Raw genomic sequence first — 18,944 nt, 5'->3', positions numbered from 1 at the left:
ACTTGTAAAGGACATAGAGAAATAGAATTCAGAACAGTAGACTATTCTTACAAAATAAAACAGACCCTTCACCTACCCATCTAGAAATCACTCCTTGATGTTTACCCAAAGTAGTTGAAAGCTGATGTTCAGACAATAACCTGCACATGGATGTTTTTAGCAGCTTTATTCATAGTTATTAAAAATGGAAGCAAGCAAAATGTCCTTCATGAGGTGAAGGGATCAATGATCTGCTAATTTGGACAATGAAATATTATTTAGTCCTAAAAAGCAATGTTATATCAAGCCATGCAAAGACTTGGAGAAGCCTTAAATGCTTATTGCTAAGTGAAGGAAGCCAATCTGGAAAGGGTATATACATTATGATTCCAATAACATGACATTCTGGGAAAGACAAAGCTATGGAGACAGTACAAAGATGAGTGGTTGTTAGGGGCTGGGGAAGGAAGGGATGTATAGACAGAGAACAGAGGATTTTTAGGGCAGTGAAGATACTCTAGGGGTACTGGGTGACTCAGTGGGTTAAGCATCTGACTTCGACTCAGGTCATGATCTCACAGTTCATGGGTTCAAGCCCCGTGTCAGGCTCTGTGCTGATGGCTCAGAACCTGGGGCAAGCTTCAGATTCTGTGTCCCCTTCTCTCTGCCCCTCCCTCACTCATACTCTGTCTCTCTCTCCTTCAAAAATAAACATTTAAAAAAATTTTTAAAAAGATACTCTGTATGCTACTCTAATGGTGGATACATGCCATTATACATTTGTCTAAACCCATAGAATGTACAACACCAAGAGTGAGCCCATTTTGTTTTCCTGAGTATTGATGAACAATCTGAGTGAAAGTTACTTGGTTTTAAACACTAATGTACATTAAAAACTAAGAGGGGCACCAGGGTGACTCAGTCAGTTGAACTTCCAACTCTTGATATTGGTTCAGGTCATGATCCCAGGGTTGTAGGATAGAGCCCCTCGTCTGGGTCTGAGCTGAGCATGGAGCTGACTTGGGATTCTCTCTCTCTTTCTCTCTCTTTCTCTTTCTCTCTATCTCTCTCCCTCTGTCCCGCCCCTGTCCTCTCTCTCTTTCTCTCAGATAAAAAAAAAATTAAAAAATTAAAAAGCCACAAATAAGCAAAGGAAACTAACAATTTGATTCAATTTAACTATAGGCTATGTTTAAAACAAGCAAGAATTTGAAAACTACTTCTTTGCTAAATTAATTTAGTTGTCAAACCAATTACTTATGTGACACAGAGTAAATTTATGTTATATTTAAGTTTATTTATGATTTTATACTGTAAATTACAGTAAATTATTGAAGGCTAAGAGGCAACCCAACCTACTTCTTTTTAGCCATGCATAATTAAATTTCAGTAGAATTAAAGAGAAGGCCAGACATACTTTAACTCACCATGGCTCCATCACTCTTGTGCTGTCCAAGGTCCTAGGAGAAAAACTATTCATCTTGGGAGTTATAAAAGAATATAAACATATTTGGCTATTCAGAGTTCCACCTTTGGTTGGAACTCTACAAAATGATGTAGCCTCACATGGCTGAGGGTCCTTTTGACTAGTAATTCATTAAATATCATACTTTCAAATAGTCTTTCTTTTGTCGTCATTCTTAGAACAGTTACTTTTCAGACCATTTTTCAGAATGTTCTCTTATTTTCTAATTGCAGCTGAAATAACATTTTCAAGCATCGACAGTTGTGTTGTTCCTTACACATTACACTATATCCTTCCTGGAATTAGATTTTATTCCTGAACATTACAAAAGAGAGAGAGAGAGAGAGAGAGAGAAAACAATTTTATCTTTTTTTTCTCTCCCACATGTATCTTTACTCAAGAAATGAATTTCAATATATTTCTGTGGAAGCATGGGTTTTAATTATTTTCTCAGGGACTGACAATTCCAATTTCCCAGATGATAAGTTCAATGTGTAATGCTCGATTATATATCACATTTCATTATATGCAACTGGATAATACCCATGTGAACGTTATTCCCTGGAAACAGACCACTAAAATACCATTTAGTAAACTGTTGATTTAGGATACAAAATGATACTTCAGTATCCAGAAATAGTTAACAAAACATCAAAAATTATGTAATTTACTTTCTTAAAATATTTTAATAATGCCGAATTCTTTTTAGTTTGCAAAGCAATTGTAAAAGTGCTATCATTTTGTACTCATAGTAAACCCAAGAGATAACTATCGCTGTCTCCATTTTATAAATGAAGATATTACAGCTCTAAAAAATTTTCTGTTCCTAAAGTATCCTTGGTAGTTAAGGGCAGGGTTGCATATTTTACACAGAGTTTCTGACAGTAAGTCTTTGCTGGTTCCTATTATACAACTTCTTCTAGTTTTGGATATATGAGAATATTTAAATCCTCTTCTGAGAGAAGGAAATATTCTCAATATCAAATATTAAGCCACCAGCTTTTAGTGCATCATCTGGGGCATACAAAGCACGATATCTAGAAGAGCCCCCAAATTCACATTTTAAAATGAGTCAGGGATTGAATGAAATAAAATACATGTGCTCAAATAGGGTATAAATTCTATTTTTCTTTGTTCTAGGGCTTCTGAAAAAATGTGATTGTTGGTTAGCCGAACAAGTATTTCTCTAGCAGTGCAGCAGACGCTTTCCTTCTGGTGACATGTGAGAGTGGGTGGTGAGTATTTCAGATCAGAACACTGAGTTCTTGTGAACAAAGAATGTATAATGGCTAGATTTACTTTTTTTCCCTTTTTCCCCTTTGGATTGGCCATCATACAGTATTTTAGAATTAAATGCAAGCCCCTCTTCAAAAAAGAAAACAGAAAGCAATACTAGATACCTTGGCTACAGATAACCTCCGTAAAAGATCATTCCTTTATGTTTTATTTTCTCTGGAGAAAAATTCCAAAATGTTTAATCAGACGATCATGAAATTATAATTTCCCCTTTCTGAATATAAGATAAAATTCAATTATAATTGGTTATCATTAAATACACTTATTTCTTCTCTTAGATTCTACTTAGAGGAAAAAACAAATAAGAGTATGGTAAAGGGCTTTTCTAAAGTCAGAAACAGTTGCACATTTTCAAAGAAGACTAGATTTAATATATAAGTAAAAAAAGGAATAATTGGTTCAATTTTTTTGTTTGTAAAGAGTAATATGAATAGCAAAATAAGAATTCATTTTGAGACCACATGATTTTTAAGGAAACAAAGCATATTCTTGAACATAGGTCTTCATATTTCAGTGATATTACATTAGTATTTGAAACCAAGTTTGTAGAATTCTGAGTTATCTTCTTGTCAGAAAGGCTGAATAGTCTGATTTTATCCTTGCTTTTACTACATGTTAGGTATGTAAACATGCATAAGTGACTCACATTTCCTGTGTACCATTTTCCCGTTCTGAAAAATAGAAAAAAATAAGCTTAAATTATAGAGTTAATTTGAGGATTAAATGATAATACTAAGTAGCTTTTCAGCTATTTCTGATAATTTTATTGCTCCTCTAAACTGAGAAGATAAGTGCTAAAGGATGGACATTGTTTTTAAAAAAAGAAAAGCAAAAAGATGTTAGAAGAAGTGCATATTCAATATTTGCTAAAAGGTGTTCACTACCCAGCTCTGCGTCCTGACCTCCTCACATACATCTAGGTTTCTGTAGAGAAAACTAAGGATCTAGTGGATTGAGAGAGAAGGATGACTTGGACTTGAAAAAGATCATCAGTCTTAGGCTTTTTACCTTCCTTTGTTTTCTGCAAAGGTGGAGGCTTTTCCTTATTTCAAGACTAGCTCAGGGAGTTCCAAGAGATTTGACGAGGTCAGAAGGGGTGGAGGGATATAAGGATTCAACGCTGCCCCTCCTGCCAGATGCTTTCTGAGCCCAAAATTTTTGGCTTGTCTAGGTTGCTGTCAAACAGAAGTATGCTGAGAGGGGTTTTGTGAGCATATGGCAAGTTTGATCATGGCAAAAACACACCTGTCTCTTTTGTCTGGAAAAGTTTCAAGGTGCTAGACTGGTTTGGCTGGATTCACCTGTGGGCAGAGCAGAGCGACCTGATGCAGGTGGGAGGCTATGTTCCATTTCTGTGATCAAGGGAAGAAACAAAATCTGTGTCTTCAGTGGTTAACTTGAAAGGCCAATATCTCTGCAAAGAAATGGCAGTGTTGGAGGTCTCCATGACACAGGAAGCTTGCATCCAAAAAGCCCCAATGTACCCCATGTAAAAACGAAAATAATGATTTGAGTAGATTTGCCATGCAGAAGACAACAGCGGTGGATTACAAGCACACCAGTTCAGCTGTACCTTCCCCACCCCCACTGCCTCATCTCCTGCCCCATTCTCCAACTGGGGCAGCCAGAGGCAGCATGGTCAAGGGAGAAAAGCAGTGACAGGAAATGATAGTGCACCATTTGGTTGATGCCCTGCAACATTCTCAGGCAAGACTCAAGCCAAAGAAGGTGATGTGCTTACATTGGATAATTGGTCATATTTTTGACACTAATCTTAGCTAGGCTTTTTTCAATATCTAAAAATGGGTTTTCTAATACCCAAAGTAACCAAGAATGGTTTTGCATCTGAATATACTATCCAGGGGCAAGAAGGCAAGATCTGACAGAATATTTAAAGTGAAAGATGAGAAAGGAAAAAGTTTTGTAGACACTGCACACCCCTGAGTTCAGCTTTGTAGAAATATGAGTACTGTCTCATCAATAATATTTTCAAAATATTACTCAAATCTGCCACTATAACCTTATTCCTATTGATATGACTTTAGTTCAATCCACCATCCGTCTCACCTAAATAATGACACCAGCTTCCTGTTTGTGTTTCCACTCCTATGGTTTCTCTTCCTTTGTTTATTCTCTGCAAAAGAGGAAACATGGTTTTCTCAGGACATAAGGTAGCTTATGTTTAGCTTCCTTGCTTAAACAATTCAATGGCTTTGTATTGCTTTATTACAAATTTTAAACTCCCTGCCTTGTCCTAGAAAATCTGTCTTCTATTTCTCCATCTTTTTGGGGGGCCACTTTCTCCTATGTTAACTCTGCTGTAAACTCAAATCTCTTGTGGTCATCTTCTGGCTCACCATGGCTCTACTGTTCCCAGTGCCTATGGAACCTACCTCTTCTTTCCAACCCTTCTGAGAGCCAGCGAACTAACTACATCTCTTCAAAGAACTCCTTTACCTTCCTGCCTAAACAAAGTGTCCTATGCATCTCTCCATCTCCACTAATTATTTTCTCCTTTACAGCATTGATTTATAATTCACTACCACACTGACTAAAATAGCCCTCGTACATTTAATGTTTTAGTGCTCTTTTCTTTTTTCAAAACACTGTATCACCACATGTCAAACAAAGTCTTCACTTGGTGAGTGCTCAAATATTCATGAAAGGAATTATTATGTTCTTATTGTTAGTACTAATATATTATTTTCAACTCAAAATATAGGAAAAATGTACAGAATAAAAATAAAAGTAGGAGAAAGAAAATAATAGAATCAGACATTATTAAACAGAAATGTTACATCTTGTGAGGAGGGGACTATAGAGATAATAAACAATGCCCAAAGTTGATTCTTTAGAAGTGCAAAAATACAGGATGATCTACCAAGGCAAACTAGGGAAAAAGAAAAGCACAAAGAAGGAAAATTAACTTTAGAAAATGGAATAGATTAGTTGAAGACATCTAAAACTTTTAGGACAATGAAAACATTAATGGCAATATATTTGAAAAGGAGTAATATGGATATTTTAGGAAACGTATCCTCAGCTAATATAAATGAAATTGTAGCTATTCATATAAAATATGAATCAATGGCCAAAAATTCTTCCTACAAAAAGTTTTAGGGAAAAAACAAATGATCGCCAATAGTTTTGGAGATGTTTTAAGAAAACTTTGGGGAAACAAACAATCCTCATCTTACAAAAGCTGCTCAGAGAATAGAAAAAGAGGAAGGATTCCCCAGCACATTGTATTAGACCCGTATAACCTCAATTATAAAACTGGACAAGAATAGTACAAGAAAATAAAATTGTAGAGCAAACTCATTTAAGAACATTGATGCAGAAAGCATGAATACACTCTTACCAAATGGAAACCTGCAACCTATATATATAAAATATATCACATTTACATTTGTTTCATTCCAGCAATAGAAAAGAACTTTGTATCATAAAGTGTCACAGTGTGTTTGCATACTTTAACAAATAGAAAGTTAATCTTATTGTATTGAAACATATTAACAAATAATAAATTAATCTCAATAAAATAAATAATTTATTAATAATAAATTAATCAAATATTGCATTGAAATATTTGATAAAAATTCAGCACCTGTTCATGAATAAAAATAAACACAGAAACAAAGCATTTCTCAAATCATTAGCTAAAGGTTCCTTCACCTGATGAAAGGGTATCTGTTAAAACCTGTATCAAACAATACCTTTTTTGGTGTAACTTTAAAAATATTATAAAGATCTGTAGTAGACCTCAACCAAACTCAAAGTGATCTAGGCTAGTACTTTGTGATGTCTCTGGGAATAACAGACGTGGTCAGAGAGTACACAAAGATCATTCACAAGGCAGGCTGCTAGGCTACATAGCATTTATTGGATATGCAATGTTTCTAGGATAGTCTTAATATCTCTAGGATAGCCTCTCCATAAATGTACTATAGTGCATACCGTGAGAGAAGGAACATGTGTGCAGTTCAAAAATTAATTGGAAGGGGAATGTGTAAGGAAATAACTAAACGTCTTTTGTTGCATTCAATTGAGCCCAAGAAAAATGAGTGTAATTCCTGAAGGCTATTGCTCCCCCAGCATGTGTGCTTGTTCTATTTCATCTCTACTGGCATGCCTCATTTTATAACACTTTGCAGATACTGCCTGTTTTACAAGTTGAAGGTCTGTGGAAATTCTGCATGAAGCAAGTCTATCAGCACCAGTTTTCTACTAGCATTTGCTCACTTCACGTCATTGTGTCACATTTTGGCAATTCTCGTAATATTTCAAACGTTTTCATTATTGTTATATTTGTTATGGTGATCTGTGATCAGTGATTAGAACTCACTAAAAGTTTGGATGATGGTTAACGTTTTTTAGCAATAAAGTATTTTTTAATAAAGGGGTGCACATTTTTAGACATAACACTATTGCACATATATTAGACTACAGTATAGTGTAAACATAACTTTCATTTGCGCTGAGAAACCAAAAAATTTCTTTGACTTGCGTTATTGTAATATATGCTTTATTTGGAGTGGTCTGGAAATGAACCCACAGTATCTCTGAGGTATTGCCTCTGTGTCAGAAAGTAATTGTTCAGGTTCAATAAATTATATTTGATATTACTTTTTCATTTCAATACAGCTGAAGGATTTACTTCATTCCATAACAGGAAGTTCCACCAATTATTATTTCAATAGTCTTCCAAATTATTATTTAAAAAAGTATACACTCATGCTCATAACTTCCTAGGTATTTGCAAATTTATATTTGCACTAATGTAAAATTTCGTGGAATTTCCATGGCAGTTCAAACTTTCTGATTTAGAAATATTCTTGACATAAACAGATCTCATATGTGAGGAACATGGTAAAATGATGGACTAAGTACACTTACTAGGACATAACACTTTTGTAAACAAATCAAAATTCCTTTTACATAAATTAACATATTATAATTATGTTACAGTGCGTTTAATCACATAGCACATAATTGACTTCATATTAAAAATATTAAAAGGGGGACAGTGTCTTATTTATATAAGAATACTTACTAAAAACTTAGAAGTAATAGAAAAGTCACCATTTAATGATCATTATGGTAATAACTGACTCAGGCAAAATCCATAAGTTAATGAGAAATCACTAGATTGTAAGTGCTGGTGTATTCAAAAAGTCTGAAATTATCATGTTACAGATTAATATTAACAAAATGAACAAAAGATTAAATTTCATAATGGAAATATTTGGCACATACTATCTTAATCAATCAAATTTAATATTACCAATTTGGGACTTTAGAGATTACTAATGTTAAGTATTTATGTTTTTCCCCAAGGTTTTATTGAGATACACCTGACAAATAATACTGTATTAATCCAATGTGTACAAACATAGTAATCTGATATATGTATATAATGTGAAATAATTACCATATTAGGTTGAATTAACCTCATATAGTTATTTTTCTTCTTGTTATGAGAAGTTTTAAGATCTAATCTTTTAACAACTCTGAAATATTTAATACAATATTAACTGCAGTCACCATGCTGTACATTACTTTCCCAGAATTTATTTATCTTATAACTGCAAGTTTTTATCTCTTGAACACCTTCACCAATTTCCCTCAACCCCCACCCAATATACCTGTCAGACATTTGTATGTCTTCTTTGTAAAAATATCAGTAGAGTTTCTCTGCCTATTAGCTATTTATTCCATTTAGGTATTATATTTTTACTGAGGTAAAGAATGATGACTATTTCTCTATGTATGATTGATTTTCATGGATTTATACCAAAATGAATGCAAGGCATAAAAATTTCAAAAGATTTTTTTTGAGCCAATGGAATTTTTTTCTTCAACAATATGCATAGGTTCTTAAAAAGAATGTCTGACAAATATTTTTTATATAATTATTTTCTTTATCTCCCAGTAAAGAAAGATTGCAAATATAATATTACGTACTACTACTAATGTTTTAGACTTTGGTGGGGGAAAGTAATTATTCTTAGATCAACTATGTAACATATAGGTAGACACTGAGAATATATCTGGTTTCCTAATGAAAAGTCTCTGAACTTTTCACACCAAAAGACACTCTGTGGGCTTGAATTCTCAGCCTGGTGGAGTTAATGTGGCTCTAAACTAACATTGCTATAATTAAATTTTAATTAACTGATTAAAAAAATTTTAAACTAACATCCAGAAAACACAGTGTCAGAAAACCCCCCTTTATATTTTTAAAAACTTACAATGTAGTAGCTTGGTTAAGACAAAATCCCCAACTTTACACACAAGATCAGAATTAATAAAAATGATGATTTCTACCCTCCAGCTCCACTGACTCATAGTATCTGCTTTTATTACTCTATCTAAATCTTTGTATGGGAAAATGGTGCTTGATCTCAGATTTTGGTTTGATCCAGAATGACATAAGTGGTTAACTTGAAAATACCAACTTTTTGGTAACCAATTGGTGGGTTAAAAAATAAAATTCAGGACACCTATCCAGAGAGACATAGCATGAAAACATTAATAAACAAAGAAGTGGGGCACCTGGGTGGCTCAGTTGGTTGAGCGTCTGACTTCAGCTCAGGTCATGATCTTACAGTTTGTGAGTTTGAGCCCTGTGTCAGGCTCTGTGCTGACAGCTCAGAGCCTGGAGCCTGCTTCAGATTCTGTGTCTCCCTCTCTCTCTGCCCCTCCCCAACGCATCCTCTATCTCTCTTTCTCTCAAAAATAAATAAACATTAAAAATTTTTTTAAAAAATATGGGGCGCCTGGGTGGCTCAGTCGGTTAAGCGTCCGACTTCAGCCCAGGTCACGATGTCACGGTCCGTGAGTTCGAGCCCCGCGTCCGGCTCTGGGCTGATGGCTCAGAGCCTGGAGCCTGCTTCCGATTCTGTGTCTCCCTCTCTCTGACCCTACCCCGTTCATGCTCTGTCTCTGTCTCAAAAGTAAAATAAACGTTAAAAAAAATTAAAAAAAATTTTTTTAAATAAACAAAGAAGTGATCTTTGTCATTTTTCTGATAATAAATTTCCATCATACCCCCATAGCAGGAACTTTGGACAGATAGGAAAATATTTCTGTCATTGTGATTTTATATGGCAGTGCATCAGAGACTGAGTATTTGTGCTCCAATATTTATGTATATGGCTATTGGATTAATTGTTATCTCATCTGGAAAAATGTCAGGAAGCACTTGAGCTATCATGCTGACAGAGAAATCTTTCAAGAGATGGCACTTACAATGCCCTCCTAAATTGTTCCATGTATCTTAAAGTACCAAGTCCAGCCTAGTGCTATGAGATCTCATAAGATGTTATTCTTGAGTGTATATTTCAGATTTGCTGAAATGTGCTAATGAGGGCAAGGACCTAGAGCCTGAGGTAAAATAAAGCTATGTGGTAAGGGTTACATTTTTTCTTAAAGAATCAAGATTAATGTCTGTATGTTTGAAAAATAATGCACTCAAATGGGAAGGAGGGGATTCTTGTGAACACAGTGGACTGAACTAATGAGAATAGGTCCTTGTATTAAAACATATGAATATTCAGGGAGCCTGGGTACCTCAGTAGATTAAGCATGTAACTCTTGGTTTGGGCGCAGGTCATGGTCTCGTGATTCATGAGTTCAAGCCCCATGTCTGGCTCTGCACTGTCAATGCAAAATCTGCTTGGGATTCTCTCTCTCTTTCTCTGCCACTCCCCCTCTCTCTCTTTTTCTCTCTCTTAAAATAAATAAGTAAACATTTTTTTAAAATTCTCGTTAATGTTTTAAGAATATGTACTTAATCAAAAGAAAGAAAGAAATTAATTCCAAGTTACAAGGAGAAAGAAGATGAAGAAGAACCATGAGTGGGAACCAGAGCCAAACATTTCAGTGGGTATCAGAAGGCGATATGCGCTTAAGTTCCAGTCAGAAAACTGGCCATGCCATAGACCTTCACAGTCAGCACATCTCACAGGGAGATGAAACTGAGCATCTTGCATTAGATCAGCATTGAGGAAATGTTGGCTTATCTTTGATGTGAGACTATAAATGTTTATCTCAGTGGCTCAGCTATGAAGCATGGAAACAGGATGCTTATTAATCACAAATGAATGTACAATTATAGATAAAAATATTAATTTTGTTCTTTAAATTTTTTGAAGTTTATTTTTGAGACAGAGAGAGAGCAGGGTGGGGGCAGAGAGAGGGAGAGAGAGAATCTCAAGCAGGCTCTGAACTGCCACCACAGAGCCTGACATGGGGTTTGAACACACAGACTGTGAGATCATGGCCTTAGCTGAAATCAGGAGTTGGTTGCTTAATCGACTGAGCTACCCAGGCACCCCAAGATCAAAAATTAATTTTAAAAAGTGATCAGAATGAAGACAGATACCATATGTTTTCACTCTTATGTGGATTCTGAGAAACTTAACAGAAGACCATGGGGGAGGGGAAGGGGGGAAAACGTTAGAGAGGGAGGGAGGCAAACCATAAGAGACTCTTAAAAACTGAGAATAAACTGAGGGTTAATGGGGGGGTGGGGGGAGGGGAAAGTGGGTGATGGGCATTGAGGAGGGCACCTGTTGGGATGAGCACTGGGTGTTGTATGGAAACCAATTTGACAATAAATTTCATATTAAAAAAAAAAGAATGTAGACAAATCATATGGATTGCAAGGTATAAATAAAATATTTTATAGGAAGACTTTTTCATTCCAGGGCTCTCAGATACCACAGAAAACAATGGTAAACAATAAATAATTTACAAAGAACTAGAGATATAATAAAGAATATGAACGATGACATTTAAAATAAGCATGTTTAAAATGTTTAAAGTGAGGGGTGCCTGGGTGAGTTGGTTGAGCATCCCACTCTTGATTTCAGCTCAGGTCATGATTCCAGGGTTGTGGGATCTAGCCGTGGAATCTCAGTCTCTCTCTCTCTCTCTCTCTCTCTCTCTCTCTCTCTTCTCCCTCTGTACCTCTTCCCCACTCAATCTCTCCATAAAAAAATAAATCAATAGATAAATAAAATAAAATGTTTAAAATGAAAAGTGGGCTACAAACTGTGACAAAAAAATCACATAAAAAGAGCACAAATAATAAAAACTCTGTAAAATGAAAAAAATCTATAAACAACAATGTAGTCATTGAGTTAAACAAAAATAGCTAACAAACAGACAAAATCAAACCAATGATGACTCATCACCTAAGAGAGAATATATACATTGGACATAAGATAAGGAACCCAAGGAAAGGAAAAGGAACACAAGTCTTGAAACTGGCGTTTGACAGCATCAGCAATCGTATTTAATGTTTTAATCTACTTGTATGCATTTTTATGATCTATGAATGTAAAAATTCTAAATTTTTTTCTCTTTCTCTTTTTTCTCTTATAATTTAATTTTCCCAAATTATTCAACCACTGAAAAATTTGGACATATGACAAACTTACACATTGCTGTTGTGCACATTAGACAGGAAAGTGAACTGACCACCTCACCGTCTCCACTAGCATCTTCTCAGAGATACTTGCATCACTTTGAGAAGACTCAGAAAGCATTTGCTCTGAAAGGACTTGCTCAACTTGGGATAGAAACAGGGAAGAGGAGCATGAGTTGCAAAATAGTGGGTACCTGGAATGATGTCAGACAAATCCTAGTATTCCACAGTACATCTTTTGGGAAGATGACGTTTGAAGAGGAGAGTAAGGACAAGAACTTTGGTTAATGTATGAGTCCTATAAGAAGATATAGCCTTTCTATGGGCATTTTATTTTGGGCATTTGACATAAACATGGAATAATATGTTGATGTTGACAAAAAGAAATAGTAACACAAAGATTTTATGCAAAACGAAGAATGAGATACCATGAGGAACGGTACAGAATCAGGATGAGAAAGAGTAGACAGTGTTCTTTAATTGATACTGGAAGAAAAGTGGAAGACTGAATTGAAAAAAAATGGGGATCTTATGTACAGATATCTTGCAGACAATCTGAATTAGGGAGTGGAGATTTTAAAAGAAATCTAGGAAGTAAAGATAAATATTAAAGATTGACCGTAGAACATAGAATAAGAAAAGTAGACAACCAAGGAGATCTTAAGCTTACAAAAAAGAGGGCAAAAACTGTGAAAAAGAGGAAACTTAAAGGAGTTGAATCTATGATGAACTAAAAGAGAACAGATGCTCAAGATATGAGGGTTATTGTCCAATGCATTACTGTTGTAAGAAAGAGGAATTAAAGAGTAGGAAATTAGTTCGGGGAAAGGAGATATGGGCAAAAGGAAATTATTGATTTTAATCATTAAGTGACCAACCATTATTGATCTTGGTAGAGTACTTTTTGCAGTGATAATGGCATTTCAGTTTTTAGAGTTGAATTTCTATGCCATTTGTTACCCCAAAAGACACTCCCCCAGTCTTCCTGGGCACATGGTTGCACGTGGCTGCTGGCGAGACTAGAAATTATAGTTCTTTCATTTATGTTATTATATTTGGGGACTTCTATTGTTTAGACAATATATAAACTTTAGTCAAAATAAAACAGACTTTAAACTTCCAAGTAGGCTGCTGTGTAACAGAAACCTAAAGTACATGGCATTGGATTGGTGGTTAGGCCACCTGGACCCATAAAGATTGACTCGTTATGCTATCATAACTGGTAAACCCATTGTCTTTGATGACTTACAAAGCATAATACGTGGCTATTGAACCTCTTTGATCACCAACCTCTAGGGGAGTGGTTGTAAAAAGCTATAATGTGAGTGTATATTGCCTGATTCTTGCTGCTTTATGCAAATTATTACAATAAAAAATCACCTCTAGCAAGATTTTACTTACTTTCAAAACAAGAAGAAAGGAAAAGGCCAGAAATATGAGGTTTTGCAGAGTTGAAAAATCTCATTTTGTATTCATCAAGACCAGGAAAATAAAATTGTTATTCATAACATTTATCAAGGCATCTCTTTATGATTTTTCAGCCAAGAAAGGTTATCTAAGCTTGGGGTGATTCTAAAAGAATGAGTGTTGCCTTTTGCTCCAGCCTATTGTATCAAGAGCTCTTCAAATTACCTTCATTTCTCAAAGTTAGGGAGAAATGGTCACACAAAATAAAATCTTACATCAGGCGTTGTTTCTCAAATACTGCACTGAGGGAAACTAAATAGATGAGAAGTCCAATAACTTTTGAGAGAGTAATTACAAAGAAATTATGGCCTATAAAAATCTGATTGTTTTTATCCAGAACAGTTTTCAGCCTCCTAGAATTACAAGTGCTAGAAATAGTTTATAAAAGTGCATCTCTAAGGAGAATATCAACTTTCTTCAGATCTGGCCACAGAAGATTATGGACGCAATGAAGAAACTCCCAGAAATCAGAGTCAAGTGCCAAGGAAAACTGAAGAAAAGATGGTTTTTCTCACAGATCAGAATGACTCTCACCAATGAACTTATGCAACATTCAGCAAAACCAGCCTTTATCATTTCTGCCCAGAATTTCAGCAGCATCATCGACTGATGGACATGTTTCTCATTCTATGTTCTACATGGACTCTTTTTTTCAGTAGCATTTGTTTGTTCCTGTTTCACCTAATACGTTATTCTCCTTATCAACTTTGGACGCAGGCAAAGGGAGCTCTGCCTTGGGCTCCCCTCATTGGCAGGCCTGACTCTTTCATTATTCAGCTTTGCCCCCATCATCAAGGTGAAGATTCTACAGGCCAAGTGGACACACAATGGAAGCCCACATTCCACTTCTGTGCCGTGTTCCAGACACCTGGGACTTCAGGACACCCTGTCTAAACAGTTCCACATTGACCTCCAGGTTTTTCACAGGCTCTTCATTCACATCATCTCTTGAGAGTTGCCTGCTCCACTGTTGGCCTTAGCTTATGCCCAAGAGCTCACTAATGGGCAGCTATTCAGAGGAGCTTTGAGGGTACTTTGGACTTGTAGGCTGAGGTGTCACACAACTGACCATTAAGGAAAGGTGTGAAAAGAAAGAAGGGCAAAAAAGGTTACGAGGTGGGGCATTTATAATGTGTTGCCACATTCATAGATGGAAAAATGAGTCTGAGAATTCTGAATTTCTCAAAGGGGTAGATGAAAGGTATTTAGTTAACAGTCTATTTGCTTGAATTATAATTTTTTAATATTTAGGTACATGTTAGGTAAGCCTCCATTTGTTTTTTGTTTTTTGGTTTTTTTAAATTTTTTTTCAACGTTTATTTATTTTTGGGACAGAGAGAGACAGAGCATGAACAGGGGAGGGGCAGAGAGAGAGGGAGACACAGAATCGGAAACAGGCTCCAGGCTCTGAACCATCAGCCCAGAGCCTGACGTGGGGCTCAAACTCACGGACCGCGAGATCGTGACCTGGCTGAAGTCGGAGGCTTAACCGACAGCGCCACCCAGGCGCCCCAGTAAGCCTCCATTTGTAATCACGGTTCTGTCCCCAGAAATATTGGGGCAAATGTGTGTGTGGACAGTGAGGATGATTATGGAGGGCAGATCATTTTTCTCTTAGTTTGTAAGTTGCCAGGTAATAGAATCCACAACTGGACATAATGGATAGAATTGTCCTTTTGGCACAGATTACGGGCTTTGAGCTGAGTGTGGCCATAGGATAAGACCTTGGGCTTTGTCCTTCAGCTAGAGAGTTAGTTCAATTTGTTGGAAGAAGTGTGCGTTAGTTCAATTTGTTGGAAGATATGTGGTGGCCACAGGAAGGACTCTGGCCATCTGCTAGCTGCCCCCCCGCCCCGCCTCCAATCTATTTCCTTCTTTTTGGGCCCATGGCTGCACAGCTGTGAACTACCTTTCTCATCCCCAGACTTACATCTATATTTGCTTCTGTACTCAAGTTCTCATCAATAAAATATGAACTGAAATGAGAGGTATTTAAAAGGTCTTACCCTGTTCCTCCTCTCTATTTTCCTGCCTAGGGACTGATATGTTGATGTGGCAGAAGTACATCGTGAACCACGCTGAGGAAGGCAACATCTGTGAGGATGGTGGAGAATTACACGGGAAGAAAACAAATCCATAGAAGAAGATCACAGAGCAAAGCCTCACTTGCATAGGCTCTTTGGACTTTTAAATTGTTCCATGTGCACGAGTCAAACTTAAGGCATTGTCTTTCATTTGCTTGTTTGTTTTCCAGCAGTTTAGTCTTTATCCTAATAAAACTGCTTAGGAAAATATGAGCTGATTGCTATTCTTTTAAAGGGAATGGCTAAACACAATTGTAATGGTAAAAAAAAATCTGCTCATTTTTCTTTACTTAGATTGGATAAGAGACAGATGGATTGTATGGAAATAAGTAACTTATAACATGGTCTTTTTGTTATGTAATTTCTCCCATGCTTAAGAAGTATTATATTAATCACAGTTCTAAGAAGAGTCAGGTTGACATTGTCATATGAAGTCTTTTCATGGATATCTCCTCCAACTGTCAGAGAAGTATTATATACATGTAGCAGTGTCATAGAGCATACAGTATAGATAAAATATATAGTTTATAGAGTAAATTGATTATACGGTAAAGAGTATATAAAGTACACAGCATGTAGGGTAGATAGAGTAATACTATACATTACTCTCCATGTGTTCACAAATAGATACATTCACATATTACTTCTACACAGAGAGAATTTGTTTTCTGAAACCATTAGAAGATTTGAATTTTCACAAGTCACAAATAACAGAACTTTCAAGGTGTTCTAAAATTAGACAGAAAATAGTTACTTATAAGAAACCATCCAGAAATGCATCATTAACTCTCAGAATGTGTAAATAAATCTGACATTTGCCAGAAGCTAATGAGATACATGCTTGCTGTCTAAGTTGTCAAGCATTCTTTTTGGGAAATCTTAAAAAGAGAAGCCTTCTATATCTGAGTCATTTACATGAGACCAAGTCAAAACATACCAAACATCAAAATCAGGTTCCTGTTCTCTAAAGGTATTTCATATGAAGAAGCAAGGTCTCCATTGTTGGATAGATTTGCTTTAGAATCCTCATCCCGTGAATTACTGGTTGTCATCTTAGGCAATTTACTTCATTTCTTGAAGCCTTGTGAACGCTAAAAACTTAGGAGTCAGAACCAACTCTACTGTGGTTTCAGCTACTGGCAATGCTATAAATGTTCTTGCCCTTTCTTTTTCCCCTGCATTTTCGCCAGTTTATTTTGTAACTGCTGCCTCCTTTTAGAATGTAAAATCCAGTATCTCAATTATCAGCTTAGATTTAGATCACTTATGTCTAAATGCCTGATAAAGTAGTTTGGTATATACCCCTCGCAACAAAAGTGGATGCTTTCTGCATTCAACTCCATCTCAGATCTCTTCCTTCAAGGAAATATACTTGAATTTTGGTAGGTGTGCAGAAAATGATGCTGTTTGCATTACTTCAATCCAGAAGGTCAAAGAGTATTACAAATGATGGACTACATCATTATGACAGCATGGTGATGGAGGAACATGAAATGTTACTGGCACATCTGAGTCCCAAAGAATATCAGCAAAAAAATAGTTTCACAATGACATCATAAAATTACTGTTTATAATCACTGGTGGCTCATTTTATTTCAAAGTCTTTGGTTTTGTTGATCATCTCCATTATGTATCTGTATTCTATTTCAGCTCTTTTCAATAATTTATTTACAATTTCCTTCTTTTTTTGGTTTAGTCAATCTTTTTCTTGCTATTTAAATCAGATTTCTATTTCATTAATATTTTAGACTATTTGTTTTTCAAATGTAATCACTTAAGTGCAATACAGTTTTCTTTTTTATAGAAACTTTTAGAAGTATCAATATTCTCCTAAGTACCATTTGGGTGGCATCCCATAGTCTACATCAGTAGTATTTGCATTATCATTCAGTATTAAGTAATTTTGCATTTTCAAATATGGAAATATTACATACTACGATTTATTTCTCCCATATTATTTTTCATTTCCATGTTATTTTATTATTTTCTTTCCTATTATGCAGATTTCATATTCATTACATGTTTTTCTTAACATTTTGGAAATGATATCCTCTATTTTTTACCTTTTAAGTGGCTATTATTGGAATTATCATATTTATTTCACTAAAAGTTTAAAGTGAATAAATTTCTCCAACCCCTTTTCAAACAATTAAATGTCCTCACAATACTGTATCTAAGAATTTCCCTCTCCTGTCTCTCACTAACATATATTACTGTCCACTCTTCTGATTTCATCTTATAGTTACTAATGGAGACATTTCACGTTTGCAATATCAACATGTATTTTGATTTACCCACGCACTCACAGATTGTTTTGGGGCATGCACCACACACTTTTAATCCTTTTTGTGGGATAACTTTCTTTCTTTCTGAATTACATATAAAAATATATTAGAAAGAATTAATGGATGGCACAGTCACTGTGTTTTTATGTATTTTTTTAAATGCTCTTATTTTAGTATCATTATGGAGTGAGAATAAAGATAATTAACTCATCTGTGTCCAATCTAGATTTAATTCAGTTCCTGCAATACTTTAAATTTGCATAAAGCTAATTGGGCATCATAAATTTATATACCTCCTTACATCTAATTTTAATATAATTTACAACCTGAAGCTACTTTTAACCATAGTTTTTTAAAAAAAAGAAGAGCTGCACACTTTAGTGGCTTACTTCATGGCTCTTGAGCTGTAGGAAATTATCTGATGAACTGACAAAATGTGGAAGACAGTGAATACATGGTTTGCAGTAGTTGTAGAACTTACATTTAAACAATTGTCAATGGCAATGGAGGGCATTCAGAATTAAGAATGCAAACGAGACACATAGATTTGGGGGAGGTGTAAAGGATAAATGTAACTTCTGACCTTATAGACTTAGACTTAGTATCAACTTCTATTTTGCCAATTACTTGAGTTTTAGAAGTTGCAGGAATAATGATCCTAATACAGAAGTTGTTGTAAATGACCAGCTACATTGATGTTAAAGTATTAATAAATTAAGAATAAAAATACATGTTTTCAAAAATGTGTCTAAAGAAATATAAAAAGAGCTCCATCAGAGAATGGAATTATGAAGTCCCAGGTTATTCACTCAGCATTCATAAACTATTTCATTGAGCACTTGGGGTCAATTGACATAACCTAAAAGAAGCAAAGTGTTTATTGCTTTGTTTATAGAGGAGATGGCACTTTGACTTTTGTTCATTTTTTTAATAAT

General features: G+C 35.3%; 1 long non-coding RNA gene across 2 annotated transcripts in view; it reads left to right on the top strand.

Annotated features, from left to right (window-relative positions):
* The window catches only part of LOC125166248 (uncharacterized), a 141,578-nt gene extending 123,359 nt beyond the window's left edge, over window positions 1–18,219 (top strand). For both annotated transcript variants that reach the window (XR_007152414.1, XR_007152413.1), the window contains 2 exons: window positions 2,585–2,679; window positions 15,677–18,219. This is a non-coding gene — a long non-coding RNA (uncharacterized LOC125166248). The remainder of the gene's footprint in view (window positions 1–2,584; window positions 2,680–15,676) is intronic.
* Window positions 18,220–18,944: the final 725 nt, after the last annotated feature.

Source organism: Prionailurus viverrinus, chromosome A1 (assembly GCF_022837055.1).
Source record: "Prionailurus viverrinus isolate Anna chromosome A1, UM_Priviv_1.0, whole genome shotgun sequence".
Classification (NCBI taxonomy): Eukaryota; Metazoa; Chordata; class Mammalia; order Carnivora; family Felidae; genus Prionailurus; species Prionailurus viverrinus.
Note: the sequence above shows the minus strand (reverse complement) of the source record. Positions and strands in the feature narration are given on the sequence as shown.